Below are 7,600 nucleotides of genomic sequence, written 5' to 3' on the forward strand. Positions count from 1 at the left end.
GTTGGAGTCCAGGTGGATTCTGCTAAAGGAGAGTTTGGATCAGTCCAAACGCTTGGATTAAGGAGTGATAAGGGGAGAGATTTAAGGGATTTGGAGAGAGGCTAAGAGTTGGCCGAATTTTGGGAATTGAAGAGGGAAAAATCGGCAGGGGGTTTTGAGGTTCGTATTTCGGCACCTAGGGTATTGAGTGGTGCCGTTCTCTTTTGCTCAGACATCACAAGGTTTTCTTTTCTCTCTTCTTCCTCTATAGACGAAACTACCACCTCCCCTATTCTACTTTTTCTATTTTTCTTCTTCAAAACCATTCATCAATTCTGCTGTTCATCGATACTTTTGCCGAATCCATAAAAGCCGAAATCTTGAACACACATTATAGGTACCGATTTCTTCAAAGCCAAACCCTTTAACATTGTGTTTCCATTAATCAAAGATTATTCTTTCTAAACTCTAGAGACCTGTCGGCAATTCTACATCCAGCTTATAGTTTCATATTGTCATCTCCTTCATCAACCAAAAGCCGAAAAACCATAGATTTGGGGGCTTATAGCCGAAACTTCAAAATTCTGGGAGTCGAGTTCTACCATCGTTTGAAAGATAAATCTGCATCAGATGCGTGGAGATCAAAAAAGAGTAAGGGGTAAGTGTTCATCATCTCAGATCTGGTCATATTTTACAAAGTTAGGAAAAGCCAAAGTCCCTAAAATCTAGTGAGGCTGTCGATTTGGGCATGTGGCTCTAAGGGTTTTTAACTGACATTTTCTGTCAATGATTAGTGTCTTCTTAAGTGTTGGATTGAAGGCGTGGGTTGTTGGAGCAATCGGATTTGGAGCTAGCTATCGATTTTGGCAAAAAGGTAAGGTTTCAAAGGCTTTTAGGGACATGGTTCTCATGGATAAGTAGGTTGTGGGTTTAGTGATTATGGTTTGTAAATAAGAACTGCTAATCAATTGTAGGACATCAAAGAGATCTCAATAGCGATTAAATCATGAATCGGTGTGTACCAACACCCTTTCTTAGTTCAATTAAAAAAAGCCGAAATGCCAAAATTTCAGATTTCATGGGCTTGTGAGTATGCGAATGCTCTCAAGACGTGGAGTAATTGTTAGATCTAGCACCGCAAGGTGGTAAGTAAGTTTCTGTGACATCTTAACGTACTTCGAGAAAAGAGGGCCTCGATGGGCCAAAATTGGGCCCAATGGGCTTACGGACCAATATGGGTAAGAGATGGGCAAAGTAGCCTGTTAGTTAGATGGTGGAACCAAATTGCATAAAACTGCTAAAAATTACTGAAATAGCTTGTGTAGTTGCGTAAGTTACGAAATTACCCCTAAAGAGTATAATTACCGAAATACCCCTAGGGTTTAAATTGGCTAAACTGCATGATTGATTAATACTGTATTTTACATGATATGCTTTTATTAATATCTGTTGCATGGGATTGGGGTATTGATGGAGGAAGTATTGAAAGTGGTTCATCCACGTACTGGAGGCTTTGCCTCAACTTACTGATATTTGAGTGCTGCGTTCTTTTAATCGTGGAGTGTAAATTTGGGTGGGTTGAGATATTCCCCACATGTAGTGTAGGGCTGGTACGGGGGCAGTGTAGCGGTTGGTGGGTTGAGTAGTCTCCCCAGTTGGGCTTACATTCATTACTACTATTGTTACTTATGTTACTGAACTGGGCCTATGGGCTACATTGTTATGTAAAAGGGCTAAGGCCTTGCTCATGTGATTCGAAAAGGGCTTGGTCCACTGTAATCGTTATCTCGAATAGGGCTTAGGCCCAATGGGCTCGAGCTAATTTGGGCTTTGGATGGGTTTCTGTATACACTGAGTTTCCCAAACTCACCCTTTTCTCTTCCATCCTTGCAGGTGAGCCTTAGTTGGTGGACTTGGAGCTGGGCGGGATTCAGAGTGGCCATGAAGATTGATTGCCAGTTTTAAATAAGTTTAGCATTTATTTTAGATTATTTTTATTATGGTTAAAGTTGTAATAAGGCCGCTCTTTTTAATTAATTTTATTTTGGGGATTTTTAAACTAGTTAGCACTAGGGTTCGTTTTATAAAAACTACTTGTTTTTAAAAGTTCGCGATGGCACGCAAAGTTTCCGCAAAGTAAATGTTTTTCCAAGAAAATAAATATTTTAAGCAGACTTAAACTTGTTTTAATGTTCGTAGACACGTAACCTGCTTAAAGTGTGGTAATGGATGTGTGCATGTCTAGGATTGGATTCGGGAAGAGCTTGGTACTTAAGCAGTCCAATAAGACTCACCTCCTCTTTCCTGGCTTCCTACCTGGTGCACAGCTTCCATTCACTTCAACTTAAAACAAGAATATATTTTTGCTAAACACTAAACAAAGAATTTAGATAAACACATGTTTTGAAACATCTCCATGTGACATACTAAATTCGGCCGTAACGTCTAGGCCAGGTTTGGGGTGTTACAAGCAATTCCCATAAAAATCTCAACTCCATTGGATCGGAGTCATTTCGTAACCGACCCACGGCCTACAGCACTAGTATTGGGTCCAGCGACCCTCTCTAGAATTTGTAACATGGCCTGGGACAATGTGTCGTCCCCAACTGCACGATTATGAGACCAAGTTTCAGTCACAGGTGAAGCTGGTGCCTCTTTAGCTTCAACATTCGGCATGTGGCCAAATGACGAAGACCTAGCTCGAGCACCTCTACAGCCTCCGCCGCGGCCCCTTGTACCCCTTCCATGAGTACCTTTGGTGCTCATTATCGAATTACACTTTATCTGTATTAACAATTTTATGCATCAGTTTTACAGTTCCAGTATTTATTAAGAATATTTTATAAACACAATATCAGTAATTCAGAGTTCGTTTTCGCGAATCGCAGTCTTACTACAGTTTTAGTTTACTCTAAATAGCATATTTCAGTACAGTTTACTACCTATAGTAATCTCAACATTTTAGTTTAAAACAAGCAACAATTTCAGAAGACTTACAGAATCAGCGCCGAAGATTCAGTATACCGCACATTTGGTAAAACTTTTCAAATTACTTTGAAATCATTTGATACAGTTCTTTTTTAGAAATTTCAAGCTTTAGAGAAAACCTAAATCCACAGTCGAGTTTTGCAACCTGGCTCTGATACCACTAAATATAACACCCCAAACTGGCCCAAATGTTATGGCCTAATCTGGCGATGTCATATTGAAGTGTTTTTCGCAAAGTATAATATCGTTGAAAAACTTATTCTATGTTTAAACTCTTTGTGATCTAAACGAAGACTTTAGGATGTCTCATTCATTTTTAAAATTTAAGTCGTTTGGCAAAAAGTTAATCATATTAAATTGTTATTAATTTTAAAATATTATTTCTTGCAGAAGATTCTAAAACATGTTGCGTAAACGTGGTGTTTTGAAAAACATTTAGCTCTTTGAAAACCCGCATCCTATTGCTAGTAGATATAAATCAAAATAAATAAAACCCCAAATTAAAGATTAAAAATTTAAAGAGGCCTTATTACATTAAAAATACCAAAGATAAAACTACTTATAATTTAAAAACCCAATGAGAAAGTCCGTGCAATTGTGTGGCCACCTTTAAGTCCCTCGCAGCACCAATTCGCCTAAGCCTAGGGATTGCCTGTACAAATAAACAGATGGGTGAGTTATGGAAACTCAGTGTGTAATCCCATAACAAAACCAAACAATGAGCATATACAGTCTGCCCAATCCAGTAACAGCTTAGTTTCAATTAGGGCCTTAGCCCATTATAGTATTAGTATCAGTGTGGGCCAGAGCCCATCTCAGTAACAGTATAGTATAGATATGCAATCAATAGATCCTACCCAACCAGCCTCTACACTCCATCTCCGTCCAACCCTACACTCCAAGTAGTATCGGTTGCGGCACTAAACAGTATTTGCAGCAGAGCTGCCAGTACAGTACACTTCCTCCAATCATAATAAATCCCATCCCCATGCAACACATTATACATCATGTCATAATATCATACATGTGATCAATATATTTAAAATCGCATGCTCAGATATAATCATACATCTCATAGGGGCATATCAGTCATTTTACCATGTAGGGGCATTTCAGTCATTTTATCAATTAGGGGGTCAAGGTACACTTACCGACCCAACAGTAGGTCTACAGTCGTCTCGGATGACCCGTGCAACCTTAACAGTCAAATAGTGAAAATGGGCCCACGGCCCATATTGCGGCCCATGTTGGCCCACATGCCCGTGTGGCCCACGAAGCCCAGAAATGGCCTTGGCTGTTTGGATACACAGCCTGAACCAATATTATCCACATGTCCGTGTGGTTTACCCGTGTGGGGCCCACATGCTCATAGGGCCCACACTACCCGATTTGGCCCAAATTGGCCCAATTTAGCCTCGGCCCATGAAATCGCTCATGGCTGGGCTCAACGATCATAACCCCATGTTTAGGCTTATGGACTACCACACATGCTAGTGCACGCCCGTGTAATGTCGTCGGTCGCTTATTTCGGCTTTTGCTTATTTACGAATAAAGGCAGTGTTTTTACACACCTTGTTCGCGAAAGAGCAAAAGCCCAGGAGCACCAACCTATATTCATCAAGACAATTCATCAGTGTAACACCCCTTACCCGAGTCTGAGGCCTGGACTGGGCATGAGGCATTACCATATTTAACCACATGCATACAATCATTTTCAAGTCACCAAGACTTGATCAAATTTAGAAATTTTTCTAACCTTGCTTAAACTCCTTAATGTGGGCCTACAAGGCCTCAAACTCTCATTAGAAACCATTTGGAACCAGCTCAAGTCCTTAAACCGACTTAATAAAAATGACCATTGAAACAGGGCACACGCCCGTGTGGAAGGGTAACACGCCCATGTATTTATCATAACACGGCCGTGCTGATGGCCCGAGTGACACACAACCTAAATCTCTATGGACACACCTGTGTCCCACATCCATGTGAATTAAATTCGAAATTCGAACCTATAGGGGTTTTTACACGGCCTGACACACGCCCGTGTCCATGGCCCGTGTCCCTCACACGGCCATGACATGCCCGCGTCCTGACTCGTGTTTAAAAATCTTGGCATTTTTTTCTGACGTCAGCAATCCCTAAGGGTCACACGGCCAAGGCACACGCTCATGTGCTAGGCTGTGTCCTTCACACAACTAAGACACACGGTCATGTCTCTGCCCGTGTGTTTACTACCATGCATACTGACTTGAAATTTTTATGTGCAGTGGACACACAGCCAGACAACACGACCATGGGGCTAGTAGTGTGTCACACACAACCATGTATCTACCCGTGTGTACAACATAAGGCTATTTACCAAGCCCTTTGCCATCCTGAAACATAAAATAACAACATCCATCATGCTAAAAATGATCATAATATGATTCCCCAATCCAACCACCACATCTAAGGCCTTTACACATTTCATATTCACTAAAACAACCAATAAATTACCCATTCCTGAAATAACTTCTTGTATTCATATAACTACGTTCAACTTTAGCCATTTCCGTGACCTTATACAAAATAAATCAAAATGCTAAAATAAGCCAACACATTTGGCCAATTAACAATGACACAAAATTCTAAAGTCAGGGTCCTATACATGCCATAATCAAAATAAATAAATCTAACTATACCAAGTGCTTCGAATGATAGTGTGATGGATGCCCCCGACGTCCGTTGATCCACGAGCTAATTAGGCGGCACTATAAGAAAATGGAAAGAAATAGGGTAAGCACAAAGCTTTGTAAGTTGTATGCAATGAATATAACAACAATTACCTTACATCATCATGCTCATAGTTCTTAAGTAGGCATAAGCACAACTTACTCGTCACTAGCCAATACATTTCACATATATTGAGCTCACATCTCATACATTTCAAATAGGTACCTGTACCACTTACAACACGGTTATACTTTGCTTGTTTAACTTCAACTGTGACTCTCACCGTTGAACCATTGGGAATGCTATCAGATATTCATTATGCCTCAAACATAGGGTGTAATGCCGATGCCATGTCCCAAACATGGTCTTACACTGGCTTATCCATCAAGTCGATGCCATGTCCCAGACATGATCTTACACTGACTATCGAAATCAAGGCTGATGCCATGTCCTAAACATGGTCTTACATTGGCTCTCACATTTCCGTGCCGATGCCATGTTCCACACATGGTCTTACACTGACACATCTCGTAGCCAATGCATGTCCCAGACATGTCTTACACTAGCTTGCATCTCAAGGCCGATGCATGTCCCTGACATGACTTACACTAGCTCTTGTCTCAATGCAGATGCCATGTCCCAAACATGGTCTTATACTGGCTCTCATAATGTGGCTGATGCATGTCCCAGACATGTCTTACACTAGCGCACGAATGACCCAAATGTCATGGCACAGATATCTGATTTGTTCCTAAGGTTCACCTGGGAATTCTATTATCTCAATTATCACCATGTACTTTTATTACCACAATTAAGCAATTTATGCTATATCAATTCAAACACATATAATAACAATGAAGTTGTATTATTTACATACAACTTACCTCGGTACTCAAAATGTGGCGACTAGTTTGGCTTAGTCCACTTGCTTCGCTTTTTCCCGGTCTAGGCCCGAATTTTGTAATTCTTGATCTAGAATGATAAAAATTTACGAATTTAATCATTTTATTAATCTAGATACTCAACAATTTAAAATCGGGCAAAATGGCCATTTGGCCCTTAGACTTTTGTAAAATGACCATTTTACCACTAAGTCCGAAAATATATTTTTATCAAATTTCTTCATATCTTAAGCCTAGTCGATTAATTTTTCCAAAATTCTAAATATTTCACACCTTTATCACCTATTTTACAATCTATGCAAAATGATCCTTTTTAGGGTTTTCATGAGAAATCTCTTTACAAAAGTTGTTTATTTCACAACCATGGTTCATTTTCTTCCATAAAATTTTAGAAAACATGTCTATTATCATGGAAAATCCCTAGACTTTCAACCACTTTGCAAAATAGTCCCTCCATTTGAAAGCTCATGATACAAGGATCTTAAAAGTACAAAAATATTCAAGAAAAACCCTCAAAATCACTTACTTATAGAGAGACTAAGTGGCTGAAATTTCAAGCTTCAAAAACTCCTCTAATGGCTGATATTTTTGGTGGAAGAAGGAAAGGTAAAAAGAGATGACAACATTTTTCTTTTATTTTATTTCTAGACAACATTAAGTCATCAACTTACCTAACCCTTTGACTAGATGAATTTTCTTGTCTCGTAGCCGGCCAAGCTAAAATCCAAGGGTCTATATGCCCTTTAAAGACCCCCAATTTAAGTTTCATGGCAATTTAACACCTTTAGCTATCAATTCAAGACTTTTGAGTTCCATGCGATTTAGTCATTTCTCGTGATTAAGCTCACAAACGCTAAAATTACTTCACTAAATTTTTTATGCATTAATATAAACATGCTATAACTCTAAAATGATAATAAAATACTTTTTCCAACTATGGATTGGTGGTCTCGAATCCACCATTTCGACTAAGCCCAAAATCGGGCTGGTATAGTCAGTCCTTTAATCCATAGGGTTAA

This window comes from Gossypium arboreum, chromosome 9, assembly GCF_025698485.1.
Source record: "Gossypium arboreum isolate Shixiya-1 chromosome 9, ASM2569848v2, whole genome shotgun sequence".
NCBI classification, from domain to species: domain Eukaryota; kingdom Viridiplantae; phylum Streptophyta; class Magnoliopsida; order Malvales; family Malvaceae; genus Gossypium; species Gossypium arboreum.